At 38.1% G+C, this 17492-nt stretch overlaps 1 non-coding gene across 1 annotated transcript; it reads right to left on the bottom strand.

The window, feature by feature from the left end:
* Positions 1 to 15387: 15387 nt before the first annotated feature.
* On the bottom strand, positions 15388 to 15494 carry LOC128294751 (small nucleolar RNA R71). The gene has a single exon (XR_008285058.1). It is a non-coding gene; the product is annotated as a small nucleolar RNA R71 (small nucleolar RNA).
* Positions 15495 to 17492: the final 1998 nt, after the last annotated feature.

The raw sequence follows: 17492 nt of genomic DNA, 5'->3' as shown, positions 1-17492 counted from the left end.
AAATCGTGATATCCGGGTTAAGTCCCGTAGGCCTTGGTGCGGGTTACCATAACCGGCTATGTCCCAAGGCGATTGATCGAGTAGCGACATCCGGTTAAACTCAAGGTATGTGATTTGAAAATTATAAGCTTGCTGGAAAATTTCAGCTAATGCACTTGTGAAATTTCCCAATGACAAGGTAAGTGCGGTGTGCTTTGCGCGCTAGGACTAAGAGCGTGTGAATATCTGCTCCTATGATGGAACGAGTTATCGGCCTTAATGAAGCCGTTATTTGTGTATGAACATAAGAGTTGGGATGGTGAAGTAAGTATGATTATGTGAATGTGCATTAATGAAATGATGCATTTAACTATGTGAATGTATTGCTGTAATTAGAGTTGATTATATTCCTTGAGACTTACTAAGCATAAAAATGCTTACTCACCGCTTTGGCTCTCGCTTTTCTAGATTTCGCTCGATAGCAATCGGATTCGGGATCGTTGAAGTCGAAGTCATCCACACTATCAAGCCCCCATTTTGGTATAAATTCTTGGTTGAACTTGAAATGGCATGTATAGGACTACCCTTGTTGGTTTAAATATGTTATGATGTATATGTGTACGGCCATGCGAAAATGGCTCGTAATAGTGAAGTATCAACTTAAACTATTTGTGGTTTGTATATATATATATGGTGTCATGATGTGACTATGAATTGAAATGGGAATGTTGGTCACATGATCAGCCATTGGCATGGTTAAAATGATCATATGTGGACCTATGTAAGGCAAGACTAGTTGGTTCATGGAGACTACAAAATAGGTAAGACCTACCTTAAAACAGATGCTGCCAGCTGCAGTAATGTGAATGTGAAAATCACCAAAATTTGTAGGAATGGTATTAAATAGTGAATCAGCTATGTAAATGAACATTGATGAGTCTATTTTCATATGGAAGAAACGAAATGGTCATAGGAGTTACATGTTAAGAGATAATAAAGCTATTGTGAGACAGGGCCAGAACGGTTTCTGGGTTCCCTGTCGCAACTTTAAAAATTTACTATAAATTATCCAGAAATAATTAGGAGACATACCTTATATGTACAGATTCCATTTTGAGTCTAGTTTCATTAGAAACAAACGGTACCAGCATTAAAGCCCTGTACAGAGAGATATTCAAGTTATACCACGTGAAGGTCAGAGCAGTCGATCCCTGTAACATGGGTGACTTTAACTAATAAACTGTACCAATTGGCCCGACCAAAAATTCTAGAAATAAATCCATGGATGGATATATGAGTCTAAATTCAGGGAAAATTTACGAAACCAGTTTTCGAGTTTTGAAACTCGAGATATGATTTTAAGGCGACAGTGACGCAGTTTTTCCAGCCTGACTGGAAATGTCCAATGGATGGGCAAAACAAGTGAACTTGGCTTGCTAACCCTCGTGTCCGACACCGGCGATGGTCTCGGGTTCGGGTGTTACAATTTTATTGGTATCGAGCCACGGTTTAGTCGATTCTAGGACTACCGTGAGGTGTTTGGGGTCTAGCTATACATGCCATTAAATGATGAATCGATAGTGTGGTGATTTCGACAATTTGACTTTGAGTTTGTTTATAGCAATGGATCCCGATCCTAACCGAGCAATAGCTGATGATGTGGAGAGTGTGGCGCTGCTCCCACAAGGGACAGCACCGGCGGACTCTCAACCTATGGCCAGCAATCCGAATGATGAGGCTAGGCAAGCCTTTTATAGTGTGATGAACGAATGGTTTAATCAATACATTCGAACTAACACTACTGTCCCACAACCTCCATTCCCAAAAATGCAACCCCAAGACCTACAATACCTCCCAGAATCGACCAAATAAGGTCAAGTAAGCCCCAATCGATAGGATTCAAAACATGGGGCCACTGAATTTAAAGCTACGGATGATGATGATGCCGAACGAGCTGAATTTTGGTTGGACAACACTATCCGGTGCTCGATGAGCTATCTTGTACACCCGATGAGTGCTTAAAGTGTACCATCTCCTTGCTACGTGATTCCACCTACTATTGGTGGAGTACTCGACTTCGTGGTACCTAGAGAGCAAGTGACTTGGGAATTCTTTCAAACCAAGTTCAAAAAAAAAAAAGTATATCGATCGAGATTCATCGACCAAAAGCGAAGGAATTTCTTGATCTTAAGCAAGGTTCTATGTCTGCACCGACTATGAACGAAAATTTGTGAGGCTTAGCCGACACGCGAGAATGCATTTCGTCCGGCTATTATGTGTAAACGCTTCAAGGATGGGCTGAATGATGATATAAGGATGTTCGTTGGCATTCTCGAAATACGAGAGATCGTAGTACTTGTTGAGCGAGCTTGTAAAGTCGAAGAGCTTAGAAAGGAGAAACAAAAAGCTGATGTGGGAACTGGAGAATTCCGAAAGAGGTCCTCGGGAAAGTCTCTTCAACAGGCACCGAAGAGATTTCGAGATGATGTGAACCGGTCTAGAGGCACTTTGGGCTTTTCCAGACGAGGACGCGATTGACCCCCTGTGACCACACGAGTCACTTCGATCGCCAGTGGTGGAAATGATCGCCGAGAGAGGGCGGAGTGTCAACATTGCGGCAAATGGCATTCGGGGAGCTGTTGGTTTCGTGATCGCTCCTGCTATAAGTGTGGATCGGCCGACCACTTTAGGAAGGATTGCCCGAGGATGCTTGAATGAATGTGAGTCGAGTGGAAACTCGGGTGCTACCATCGCCGAGGTAGGCCACCTAGAAATATGGGCAATGTCGGTGGCGGTCGAGAGGATCTAGAGATGCTACCATTAGATCTGAGGCTCGTGCTCCTGCGAGGACTTATGCCATACGCGCACGCGAGGATGCTGCCTCTCCAGATGTCATTACCGGTTCTTTCACTCTTTTCAATACTAATGTGATTGCTTTGGTTGACCCCGGTTCTACTCAATCTTATATATGTGAAACCTTAGCATCCAAAGAAGACTTTGCCTATTGAGTCTCATCGAGTTTGTAATTCGGTGTCAAACCCTTGGGTCATTACGTGCTTGTCAACAAAGTGTGCAAGAAAAGTCCCCTAGTGTTCCGAGGTTCATGTTTCCGCGGACTAGATGCTTTTGCCGCTCGATGAATTCGACGTTATTCTTGGTTTGGATGGGTTGACCATGCACGATGCGGTCGTAAATTGCAAAAGCAAGACTATCGATTTGAGGTGCGAATAACGAGATAATTCGGGTTAAGTCTACGGACTTAAAGGGTTGCCACCGTAATATCGCAATGTTGGCCCTAAAATATGTAAGAAAAGAGTGCGAAGCGTACCTTGCGACGTGCTCGATGACAAGGAATCGTAAAAGAAACCCGAATCTGCGCCGTGGTTTGTGAATACCGGATGTTTTCCTCAAGAATTGCGGGTTTACCACCGTTCGGAAATAGAATTTGGCATCGAATTGGTACCGGTACCACTCAATTTCGATAGCTCCGTGTCGTATGGCACCAACGGAATTAAAGGAGTTGGAAGCTCGCCAAAGAATTGGTGGATAGAGGTTTTGCTCGCCGAGTTTTTCGCCTTAGGGTGCGCCGGTGTTGTTTGTGAAAAGAAGGATGGAACCATGCGGTTGTGCATCGATTATCGTCGACTTAATAAAGCGACAATAAAGAACAAATATCCGCTGCCATGTATCGATGACTTGTTCGATCAACTAAAGGGAGCCTCGGTGTTCTCGAAAATAGATTTGAGATCGGGCTATTATCAATTGCGAATCCGAGATTCGGACGCACCCAAGACCGCCTTGAGCGAGATATGGTCACTATGAGTTCCTAGTGATGCCGTTTGGGCTCACTAATACCCTCGCGGTATTTATGGATTTAATGAATCGGATCTTTAGACCATATTTGGATCGATTCGTAGTCGTGTTCATTGATGACATCTTGGTCTATTCAAGAAATGAGACCGAACATGCTGAACACCGCGGTTAGTGCTGCAAATTTTACGGGATAAGCAATTATATGCTAAGTTCAAGAAGTGTGAGTTCGGTTAAGAGAGGTTAGCTTCTTGGGTCATGTGGTATCTGATCGGTATTCGAGTCGAATTCAATAAAATTTCAGCCATACTTAATTGGAAGCCTCAGAAATATTACGAGGTTCGAGCATTTTGGGGCTTGCTTGTTATTACCGACGATTTGTAAAGGCTTCTCAACGATAGCCACGCCGATGACGGCTACTCCAAAAGGATGTTAAGTTCGAATGGACGGAGAAATGCCAAAAAGTTTCGATCAATCGAAAACTTATTTGATGAAGCCCCAATTCTAGTGCAACCCGAGTTCGCAAAGAGTTTGTCATCTATAGCGACGCCTCTCTACTTGGGTTAGGTTGCGTATTAATGCAAGAAGGTCGAGTTGTGGCCTGTCGTCGAGGCAATTAAAGCCACATGAGAAAAATTATCCGACTCATGATCTCGAATTGGCCGCCATTGTATTCGCCTTAAAGATTTGGCGACATTACTTATTTGGTGAAAGGTGCCATGTATACTCGGATCACAAAAGTCTCAAATATTTGATGATCCAAAGAGACTTATATCTGCGACAAAGACGTTGGCTCGAGCTGTTAAAGGATTACGAGCTGGTCATTGACTATCACCCGGAAAGGCGAATGTGGTTGCGGATGCCTTGAGTCGTAAATCATTATTCGCTTCTGAGCGATGAACGTGCACTTGTCTGCTTGATCCGATAGTGTGTTAGTAGCTGAATTGAAAGCCAAACCACTATTGATACATCAAATTCGAGAAGCTCGAGAAAGTCGACGACGAGTTGGTCGCAAAGCGGGCCGAGTGTGTTTCAACAAGGATTCGAGTTTCAAATCGATGATGATGATTGTTTGAGGTTCAAAAGTCGTCTGTGTGTTCCAAAGAATTCGGAACTCATTTCGATAATTCTGAATGAAGCCCATTGTAGCCGAATGGCAATCCACCCGAGGAGTACGAAGATGTACAATGATTTGAAACGTCGATTTTGGTGGCATGGTATGAAGCGAGACATCTCCGACTTTGTTTCGAGATGTTTAATATGTCAACAAGTGAAAGCGGAACATCAGGTGCCTTCAGGATTACTTCAGCCAATCACGATACCCGAGTGGAAATGGGATCGAGTCACAATGAACTTTGTATCCGGACTGCCATTGTCAGCAAGTAAGAAGGATGCGGTTTGGGTCGTGGTAGATCGATTGACTAAGTTGGCCACTTTGTCCCCATAATGCACGGATTTTTCAATGGACAAATTAGCTGAATTGTACGCTTTCTCGATTGTGAGATTACACGGGTGCCTATTTCCATCGTGTCGGATAGAGATCCGAGATTTACCTCGCGATTTTGGAAAAAGTTGCAAGAAGCTTTGGGTACCAAGTTGCATTTCAGACCGCCTTTCACCCCCAAACCGATGGTCAATCCGGCGGATAATTCAGATACTTGAGGATATGTTAAGATGTTGCGTCCTCGAGTTTAGTGGTTCATGGGAACGGTATTTGCCGTTGATTGAATTCGCTTACAACAACACTTTCAATCAAGTATTAAGATGGCACCTACGAGGCCTTATGCGGTCGTAAATGCCGTACACCATTGTTTTGGACCGAGCTCGGTGAAAGCAAGATTTTCGGGTGGATTTGATTAGGGATGTTGAACAGAAAGTGAAAGTAATCCGTGAAAGTCTCAAGATAGCCTCCGATCGTCGAAGTCGTCGCGGACTGAAGCGTAAGGATATCGAGTATCGTGGGTGATAAAGTGTTTCTCAAGGTATCGCCTTGGAAAAAGATACTCAAATTCGCCCGTAAGGGCAAGTTGAGCCCGAGGTTCGTTGGGCCATATGAGATATCCGAGCGAGTCGATCCAAGGGCATATCGCTTGATTTTGCCCCGAACTCGAAAAGGTTCACGATGTCTTTCACGCTTCGATGCTTCGACGCTATAGATCCGATCCATCGCACGTGATTAGTCCATCGAAATTGAAATTCAAGCTAATATGAGTTATGAGGAAGAACCGATTCGTATCCTATCACGAGAAGTGAAAGAGTTGTGAAACAAGCGGGTTCCGCTAGTAAAAGTGTTATGGCTCAAGCACGGGATAGAAGAAGCTACTTGGGAGACCGAGAACTCTATGAAAGAGCGATATCCAAACCTATTTACGGTAAGATTTTCTGGGACGAAAATTTCTTAAGTGGGGAGAGTTGTGACACCCAAAATTGACCCTAGTCGGAAGGTGGTCTCAGGATCAAGAAAACCGAGGCATAAAAATAATTAAAATTTATTTTGATGCCTATAATATGTGTGTGCTCATGTATGACATTTTATGATGATTGATTTAGTGTTATAAGGGTGAATTCCACAAGAAAGGACTTAGTAATGAACTTTGAAAGTATGATAGGAAATGTGTGATGACTAATTAAATCATGCATGCAAAATAATGGACTTGCATGTCAAATTCCCCCTTTTATAGGTGGTGGCGGCCATGACAAGGAGGATGGGCTAAACATGTCATGAAACATGTTTTGTTGGTGCATTAGGGTGAAATAATAAACAAAGGTGTATGGGTGATAAAAAATGAAAAAAATGTGTGTGAGTGTGGTAATCCCCCCATTGCCGTGAGTTGTAGAGAAGGAAAGAAAAAATTTTGTTCATCCTTTCTTTGAGCCAAAACTAAGGAAGAAGGAGGATTTTTGCTTCATGCTTGGTTTGGAAGAGATCTAGAAGGAGATTTGGCTAAGTTTGCATCAAGATTAAGGTATGTATGAGGTTGTGTTAGGAGTTTCATGCATGTTTTGGTTGCTAACTTGATGTGCATGTTAGCCATGGCTCAAATCTTTGTTAAGCCATGGAAATGGTATTTGGCCAAAGTTGTTATGGTGATAAAGCCATTGCATGCTAAGTGTGAAGCTTGATGATGATGCATGCAATGATGGATTGTCTACTCTTGAGTAAGATTTTGAGCTTTCTTTTGTTTTATCATGATTGAAGTTGAAAAGGAGCATGATTGTCATATTCGCCATGATGCATTCATGAGCATGGTTCATGCTTCTTGCATGTTAGTTAAAATTTGTGTTTTGGATGGCTATGGACACCTTGAAATTCGCCATGCCCATATATGTATATATATGTTTGCACATGATGTTTTGGTTATGAAGGAAGTGATGAATAAGTTTGTTTAAAGAAGAAGATGTTGAAGAATAATTGTGAAATTGTAAGCACATTCGCCTAGCACACATATGAGTGCTTGATGCTATATTGTAAGTTTTGAGCTACAATATGCAAAGCATTAACTAGTAAAATGCATGCTGTTTTTGTGTGGTATTAAGTGCATAATTGGCCTCAACATGGACAAGTATATTCGGCCTTGGGTAGCCTATTGAAGGCCTTAGCTTTTCCTTGATGCTCGAATAAATTGTATTGAAGTGCTTGATGTAGTATAAAATGTGCATGACCATTGTGTATTCAAGCTAAAGGGTGGCCATATGACCATTTAAATTCCTTGTCATATTCGCCATAAGCTAGCACAATGAGGTTTTGATAAATTGAATTTGTTTGAATTAGCTCAAGAGCTAAGAGGGCCACAATTGGACAAGGGGAAGGAAAAAGTAATCGAATAGCCGTAAAAGCCGCTCGACAACATCCGAGGTAAGTCCTCAAGAAGTGACCTTACTTGAATTATGTGGAATGAAATATGGATGTATTGATTATTGATTTATGTGTGTATGAGTATTCGAATGATACCCGGGCTAAGTCCCGAAGGCGATTATGTTAGTGATTATAATTGTGTTTGAGCCTTAGTAACGAAAATAAATATGTATGTCCAATGATTATTGATGTATGTGTGCATGAGAAATTGATTGATATCCGGCTAAGCCCAAGACAATTATGCTGGAAATTATAACCGGGTTAAGACCAAGGCAATTGTGCTAGTGGCTACATCCGGCTAAGACCAAGGCATTCGTATGAAGTCATTCTATCCGGCTAAGACCAAGGCATTTGTGCAAATCGTGATATCCGGGTTAAGTCCCGTAGGCCTTGGTGCGGGTTACCATAACCGGCTATGTCCCGGCGATTGATCGAGTAGCGACATCCGGTTAAACTCGAAGGTATGTGATTTGAAAATTATAAGCTTGCTGGAAAATTTCAGCTAATGCACTTGTGAAATTTCCCAATGACAAGGTAAGTGCGGTGTGTGCTTTGCGCGCTAGGACTAAGAGCGTGTGAATATCTGCTCCTATGATGGAACGAGTTATCGGCCTTAATGAAGCCGTTATTTGTGTATGAACATAAGAGTTGGGATGGTGAAGTAAGTATGATTATGTGAATGTGCATTAATGAAATGATGCATTTAACTATGTGAATGTATTGCTGTAATTAGAGTTGATTATATTCCTTGAGACTTACTAAGCATAAAAATGCTTACTCCACCGCTTTGGCTCTCGCTTTCTAGATTTCGCTCGATAGCAATCGGATTCGGGATCGTTGAAGTCGAAGTCATCCACACTATCAAGCCCCCATTTTGGTATAAATTCTTGGTTGAACTTGAAATGGCATGTATAGGACTACCCCTTGTTGGTTTAAATATGTTATGATGTATATGTGTACGGCCATGCGAAAATGGCTCGTAATAGTGAAGTATCAACTTAAACTATTTGTGGTTTGTATATATATATATGGTGTCATGATGTGACTATGAATTGGAAATGGGAATGTTGGTCACATGATCAGCCATTGGCATGGTTAAAATGATCATATGTGGACCTATGTAAGGCAAGACTAGTTGGTTCATGGAGACTACAAAATAGGTAAGACCTACCTTAAAACAGATGCTGCCAGCTGCAGTAATGTGAATGTGAAAATCACCAAAATTTGTAGGAATGGTATTAAATAGTGAATCAGCTATGTAAATGAACATTGATGAGTCTATTTTCATATGGAAGAAACGAAATGGTCATAGGAGTTACATGTTAAGAGATAATAAAGCTATTGTGAGACAGGGCCAGAACGGTTTCTGGGTTCCCTGTCGCAACTTTAAAAATTTACTATAAATTATCCAGAAATAATTAGGAGACATACCTTATATGTACAGATTCCATTTTGAGTCTAGTTTCATTAGAAACAAACGGTACCAGCATTAAAGCCCTGTACAGAGAGATATTCAAGTTATACCACGTGAAGGTCAGAGCAGTCGATCCCTGTAACATGGGTGACTTTAACTAATAAACTGTACCAATTGGCCCGACCAAAAATTCTAGAAATAAATCCATGGATGGATATATGAGTCTAAATTCAGGGAAAATTTACGAAACCAGTTTTCGAGTTTTGAAACTCGAGATATGATTTTTAAGGCGACAGTGACGCAGTTTTTCCAGCCTGACTGGAAATGTCCAATGGATGGGCAAAACAAGTGAACTTGGCTTGCTAACCCCTCGTGTCCGACACCGGCGATGGTCTCGGGTTCGGGGTGTTACACCTTCCATATTTGCCAAGCATATATTTGAAGATTACTTTCCATATTTGCCAAGCTCCGGATATGGGCTTTTAATCTCTCCAAGCACTGGACCAATCTAATTGGGCCAAATGACCTCCCTCAAAAGCGATAAATCGCACAAGTCCGTCATGGTTGCAAGTTTCCCTTCGCAACCCATGACACAAGCACATACATCAAACATACCTAAACATATACATATTTAACCATTTATCAACTAACTTGTTTCCATACCAAAACACATCACAATTGACACATATCAAACATACCATATTAGATTCATGCCATATCAAAATAACCTTGCCATTTGGACCATTTCTCACACACATCAAAACCATCAAAATGACACAAAACTAGTTATTTCCAAATGGTTCCAACAACCAACATACATACATACCATATTTCAATCATGCACATCTATTCAAAACCTTCCCAAAGCATACCATAACTTGACCATGTTGAGGTCAATTCATCACCTACCATTTTAGCCATTCAAACATGAATTAATACAGTGTCAAAATAACACACATCAATAAGGAATCAAAAGTGTCAAGGTTACATAAACCAAAATAACATATACATGCCAAACTCATCAACTAACATAAACCACAAGTCCACCTATACATGTCATTATAACCTTGATCAAGACATCAAAATCTACCAATATAATTATTGCATAGTGTCATAGATCTCCGACAACCTTCCAAACCGATTGAGCTTTCGATAATCTGTAAAGTAAAGGAAAATAACTACGTAAGCAATGAATGCTTAGTAAGCTCGTATAAACTTTAAACATAACATTCCATTTCAAATATGGACTTTATAAGTCATGAATAAACCTAACCAATTCCTCAAAATTTATCAAACTATGTAACTATCATCTCACAAATGAATAGGTTCATTAACATCTCGAATACATTCCATTTAACATAATAGGGTCTTATAAGTTGAATTATAAATTCATCAAGCTTTTCTTAAAACAATGAACCATGTCATTTACTTACTATTCCATTATACAGCATAAGCTTAATTACGTTATCAATTCACGAATTAGTGTACTTATTCATGTCATAAGTAAACTCGCACTTACAAGTAAGTTCTTTAACTCAATAATCCTTTTATTTAATCATATTACATCTCTACTATGAACTTACCATTTCATTATCTATTCTCACCCATTTCATTTGCATAACACGAAAGACATAAGCATGAACATCAACCATAGCTACAAGCTAGTGCATTTAAACATAACTCATTTGAAATCAACTACATGATAAACCATTCATAAGAAATTACATACTTTGATTCTTACCAACCTTTCCTGAACATAAGCATATTTCTAGTTGGACACTTACCATTTCAATGCATATCTTTAAAACTAGCATAACACAATCCAACCAATAGCTTGGCACAAGCCTAAGCATCATTAATAACACATGTTAGTGCATCAATTCATAATTCACTTGAATTAACATAAGGTACGTTGTTAAACATAAATAATCTCACTTGAAATCATCAATTTCATGAACATAGACATACTTTCATTCAAAATTTCCTTTTCATTCCTTTTCATAGTTTTCATGATATAAGTCATTTGAATGCAATTGTTCCTTCCTTTTCATACCCGTTCAACTGTTTAGAATATCATCGGATACGCGAGATAGTTCACACGAAGTGTGCTAAACATATAATTGTAAATTTTCCTTTCCTTTACATCATTGCTCACACGAGCTGTGAAATGGGCCTCCTCACACGAACTGTGGAGTATCCGCAACAAATGCAAGACCTCAGCCATCGGTAGGACATTCAAGACTAGCACCCAAAATAGGGAAAGCCTAATGACATGTCATTTGTATCCTAAGAATTCCTAAGGTCCAAATGGGGCTCGATAGTCATCGTACGTCGTTGGATTTTCATCGTTTCTTTACATGATAAATTGCAAAATAATATAGAACATATATATGTCGATTCATTTACATTAGAACACCACATTAAACATTCAATTTAATCAACATTTAAGTGATTATAGTTCATACGAACTTACTTGGCAAAATTGCAGAAATGACAAAGTAAATGGGCTATTTGGTAATTTTTCTTTCTTCTCGATTTTCAACTGTTCTTGATCTAAATTAATAATTTTATTAAATTTAGTAATTTAGATAGAAAAATCATTTCATTTTATGCAATTTAGTTCTTTTGATATTTTATAAAATTACCCTCAACTTTTCATTTTATTCAATTTAATCCCTATGTCCGAACCATGCAAATAAACCAATTTTATTGAAAATTTATACCAGTCAAATGTCAATAGCATCCATTTCAGCCCATTTTTGCAACAACTTCATATCAAGTCCTTGAACTATTACTATTTTAACAATTTAGTCCCTAATTGGTAAATTCATCAAAAATCACATAATAAAATACTTATAAATAACAACTAATACTTTCAATCAGGGATTTAAATAGAGGTTTGATACTGCTATAGTGGCCGCTATATAGCGGTAGCGGCACCGGTCGAAACCGCTATTATGCTTTACAATAAGTTGTGTGAATTTTTAAGAAAATTCACGATCGCGATACCCACGGTGATTGCAATAGCATCCGTTATGTCTGCAACCGCGACAAACACAACCCGACCAAAATCGTGGCGGCACGATAATTTAAATCCCTGCTTTCAATCAATCAATTAACATCTAAAATCACAAATATTTATCAATGGAAACATTCAAAATCTTTAGCATTTTCAAAAACGAAGATACAAGCTAGTTGGACCTAGTTGCGACAATCTCAAAAACATAAAAATTAATAGAAATGGATGAAAAATGGCTTACCATGCATCATCCATAAAAGAACCGAAGCTTGAAGCTTTTCAATTTCCATTTTCATAGTGACATTCAGTGGGAGAGAAGAAAAATACCTTTTTTTATGTGTTTATTTTTATTTTTTAAACCTTTTATTCATTATTTTCATAATATAATAACATAATAAACGTTAAAACTTAAAATAAATTAAAGCATTAAATCGTCCCACTATTTTAAGGATGGTTTATTTATCTAATAAGGCCATCCAATTATAATTCTTTAATCAATTAACATCTTTAAACTAATAGCGATTAACTTTTTAACTTTTACGATTTAGTCCTTTTTTCTTACTTAGCTATGAAATATTAAAATTTTTAACGAAACTTTAATAAAACCTTAATAACACTCTGTAAATATTTATAAAAATACTTACGGCTCAGTTTATAGAAACAAGGTCACAATACCTTATTTTTTAAAACCACTTGACCTTAAAGTCTTACCACTTGAACTTAATTAATCATTCATATAATATAAATTATCATATCAAAAACCTTTGTAAAGCCATAATTGACTCGTAAATATTAAATAATAATATTTACAAACTTACTGTCAAATTTGTGGTCCCAAAACCACTATTTCTGACACCACTGAAGAATAGGTTGTTACAACTCTCCCCCTTACGAAAAATTTCATCCTCGAAATTGCTCACCTGATAATAGCCATCAGGTCGAGTCTTTCTTCCATATTTTTAATTGTAGTCAATAAATAAGTCAATCATAACTCATCTCGATTTAGAACTCATATCAGAACTCACATTAGAACTTGATACTATACTTGGACTTATCTAAACAGCTTTGATGCTCTCCTATCTTAACTTTATCATCATTAGCACAACTCTAGAGAAATTCTCAATAATCATCAGTCGAAACATACTCGAAAGTCCAAATCATAATATTCTAAATACATTAAATTTTCATAACGTTTAACCAAAGTTCATACTTTTCATAACAAATTCTAACTGATGCTTTTAACGCATCTGCAATTGTAACTCTTAACTGATAAACGTTCCATTTCATGAAAAACATCAAGCAAAATCATTTAAACACAAGTGTGATAGTAGAAACACAAAAATTTAAACACTTTTTCATACCCTTTTTAACTTAAATTCATGCGAATTCGGTTAAATTTTAGCTTCCACATTCAGCTATAAAACCCCCCTTGGTTGATCATTCAAAGCATCCCTCATTCATTCACATCTCTTCTTTCCTTTCTCACTTTCTCCTCTCATTTTCCCATTCCAAGTCCCTTGCTCTCTTGCTGATTTCTCCTCTTGGAAAAGGGGCATTCATTAGCCATTTTGGAGCAACATTGAGTGTTCATAGCAACCTTGATCAGTGAGGACAACAGAGAACGAAGACGGAGCAACCTAGTTAAGCCACGGAGAAACACCGGATTTGATTCTTGTTCCCTATCTCTTTAATTTTTGTTGTTGTTATAATGAACATATCTATGAATATTTATGTTGTTAGAATGGTTAATTTAATCAACTTAGCTTGAATTTAATTCGTGTTGGTTTGATTGCATTTCATCTTCTTAAATTATTAAAATTGTGTTTGTGCTGTTATAGGCCTCGGTAAAATGTTTGATTAAGTAAAATCAGGCCTAAGTTATTCTTGCATTACAATTGTGAGGTAACTAATGAATTAATTATTTAAGCGGACTGAAATTATAATTACTTAACACAATACTTAATCAGTGCATGTTTATTCTTCTAAGGTAGCTGAAGGTTAAACTAGCAATGTATCTGGCGATACACTTGCCTTGCATAACTTGCAAGATTATTGTGATTAAACTATTTGAAGGTAAGGATACCTTGTCACCTCACATAGTCTTTTATGTGCTTATTAGATTTGATTAATCGTTTGAATTGACATAGGGATATGCAAGAGATTAGTTCAATTTAATGAGTATGTATGTGCAATAACATGTTTGCTTATTAAAATATGTTTAATCATTTGAATTAACATAAGAATATGTTAAGAGATGAATGGATTTGTGTAGGTGAATATGTTCATAAGTTAGCAAATTACCGAGTTGCCGTGAATTTATTCATAACAACATAAACATGAGTTTAATAATTTTAATTTAAAGAAATGTAATTAATCCAACAAAATTATGTCATCTTGATTAAATCGTATTTTGGAATCGTGCATTTGAGATTTATTTCTTTAGTTTACTTAGTTTAAAATCTTAGTTTTTAATCACCCTCTGTAAACAAAATATTTTTTTCTTCACCAAAGTGTTTTAAATAGCAATCATAAATAATTCTTTTCACAGTCCCTGTGGGTACGATAACTCGACATTTACATGTCACTTTATTACTTGTTGTGATTGTGTACACTTGCACATTTCCGTCATTCCAAGTTTTTGGTGCCGCTACTGGGGATTGTTTTAAAAATTCATTATTTGTGAATTTGTTAGTTTTGCATTTTGGTTTAATTTTCTATTTAATTTATAACTTAATTAATTTTTATATGATTATTTTAGGTGTTTATGAGTATTGATCGAATTATTGATCTACTTCTGTAGTCCCTGAGATTGAACGAACTTTTCGACAGTGAAGAAGACAAGCAAACCAGAGAAGGACCGAAGAGATGAACTTCAGAAATCCAAATCAAGGAAACGGAGCAAACCCTGCTCAAAATTCTATCCTTATTGCTGATGATAAGGATAGAGCTTTACGATAATATGCCGTGCCAATGTTTCATGATCTTAATATAGGTATTAGGAGACCTGAAATTAAGGCACAACAGTTCAAGCTGAAGCCAGTCATGTTCCAAATGCTTCAGATAGTGGGCCAATTCAGTGGAATGCCTACCGAATATCCTCACCTACACTTAAGACTATTTATGGAGGTGAGTGATTCTTTCAAATTAGTCGGAGTACCTGAAGATGCATTACGATTGAAGCTGCTCCCATATTCACTAAGGGACAGAGCTCGAGCCTGGTTGAACTCATTTCCACAAAATTCAATTTCCACATGGCAAGAGTTAGCAGAAAGATTCCTTATGAAGTATTTCCCGCCTAGCAAGAATGCCAAGTTGAGGAACGAGATCACTACTTTCCAACAAATGGATTATGAGTCCTTGTATAAGGCATGGGAAAGGTACAAAGAATTATTACGGAAGTGCCCTCATCATGGAATCCCATGTAGCATCCAACTTGAGACATTTTGTAATGGTCTCAATGCTCACACGAGAACGGTAGTGGACGCTTCTACTAATGGTGCTCTCTTTTCTAAGACTTATAATGAGGCTTATGAAATCATTGAGAGGATTGCGAGAAACAATTACCAATGGCCAACCAATTGAGTAGCGTCAGGAAGACGATTTGTTGGAATACATGAAGTAGACGCTCTTACTTCACTCGCATCTCAAGTATCATCAATATCCTCAGTGTTAAAATATCTTACTAGTAATGGGTCTAATAGTTTTGTAGCACAGCCGTCAAATCAATTTGAAAGTATAGCTTGTGTTTATTGTGGGGAAGGACATTTTTTCGAAGAATGTCCATCGAACCTAGAATCCGTAAATTACATAAGTGACCAGAACCAAAATCAAGGAAGGCAAGGACTGCAATCCAATTTCTATAACCCATCGTGGCGAAATCACCCCAATTTTTCCTGGAGTAATCAAGGGGCTGGAACCAGTAAACTTAATCCCAACCTAAACCAACTCAGCCGCCTAGTTTTCCCTAACAAGTTCAGAAACCAGTTTAAGCTGAATCATCCAATAGCTTAGAGAATTTATTAAAGGCGTATATGGCGAAAAATGACGCCACTCTAAGGAATTTGGAGAATCAAGTGGGCAGCTTGCTACTGAACTCAGGAACTTACCTAGTGATATGTAGAATCCGAGGAATCCAGGGAAGGAGCATTGCAAAGCGTTGACATTGAGGAGTGGAAAGAATGTAAAGCCTAGCACCATCGAAGTTGAAAAGGAGCAAGCTGACGCTCAAGATTTAGAAGAAGTTCAACCGAGTGTTGGAATTCTAGTTTCACAAGAACCTGAATCTACAAAAACTAGACAAGGTAATTTCAGAATCAGCCAATTCTGACCAACTAACAACTCCATTAGATGCAGAATTAACACAGAAGATGAATCAACTAGTTCTAGTAGAGAAACCACCACCACCCTACCCTCAAAGACTTCAAAAGCAGAAGTAGGAGATTCAATTCAAGAAGCTCCTAGACATCCTCAAGCAACTTCACATCAACATCTCGTTGGTTGAAGCACTTGAGCAAATGCCGAACTACGTCAAATTCATGAAGGATATCCTGTCCAAAAAATTGAAGACTTGGAGAATTTGAGACGATAACTTTGACAAAGGAATGCAGTGCATATCTTCAAGACAAACTACCCCCAAAGTTGAAGGATCCTGGATGTTTTACCATCCTTTGCAACATTGGAGCAACATATTGTGGTAAGGCATTATGTGACTTAGGTGCGAGTGTTAACTTGATGCCTATGTCAATATTTAGGAAGTTGGGGATAGGTGAAGTTAAACCAACTATGGTTACACTTCAATTAGCAGATCGATCCTTAGCACATCCAGAAGAAAAAATTGAGGATGTATTGGTACGTGTAGATAAATTTATCTTCCCTGCTGATTTTGTTATTCTAGACTTTGAAGCAAACAAAGAAGTGCCAATTATCTTAAGAAGACCGTTCTTAGCAACTGGAAGGACCCTTATTGATGTGCAGAATGGCAAGCTCACTATGCGTGTTTAGGATGATCAGGTAACATTTAATGTTTTTAAGTCTATGCGATTTCCTAACACAAGTGATGATTGTTCTACAGTATTTGATTTAGAGGATTTAATAGTGGAGAAGGAGCTCAGCTATGTTGAGGATCTGTTAGAACAAATTTTGACATCAGATCCTCCGAACGATTAAGAGAAGGATGAATACTTAGCATTGTTAGAAGTTAATCGAAAGAGATTTAATCTGCAATCTCGTTTTGAATCTTTGGAATTAGAGAAAAGGGATTATCCCCAACCAAAAGCGTCAATCGATGAGCCACCTAAATTAGAACTCAAAGTACTACCTTCACATTTAAAATATGTTTATTTAGGTAACGCTTCTACTTTACTTGTGATTGTTTCAGCAGAATTAACTAGTGAGCAAGAAGAGAAACTCATCCT

This window comes from Gossypium arboreum, chromosome 6 (assembly GCF_025698485.1).
Source record: "Gossypium arboreum isolate Shixiya-1 chromosome 6, ASM2569848v2, whole genome shotgun sequence".
Lineage (NCBI taxonomy): Eukaryota > Viridiplantae > Streptophyta > Magnoliopsida > Malvales > Malvaceae > Gossypium > Gossypium arboreum.
The sequence above is the reverse complement of the archived record's forward strand: the minus strand, read 5'-3'. Positions and strand labels throughout refer to the sequence as shown.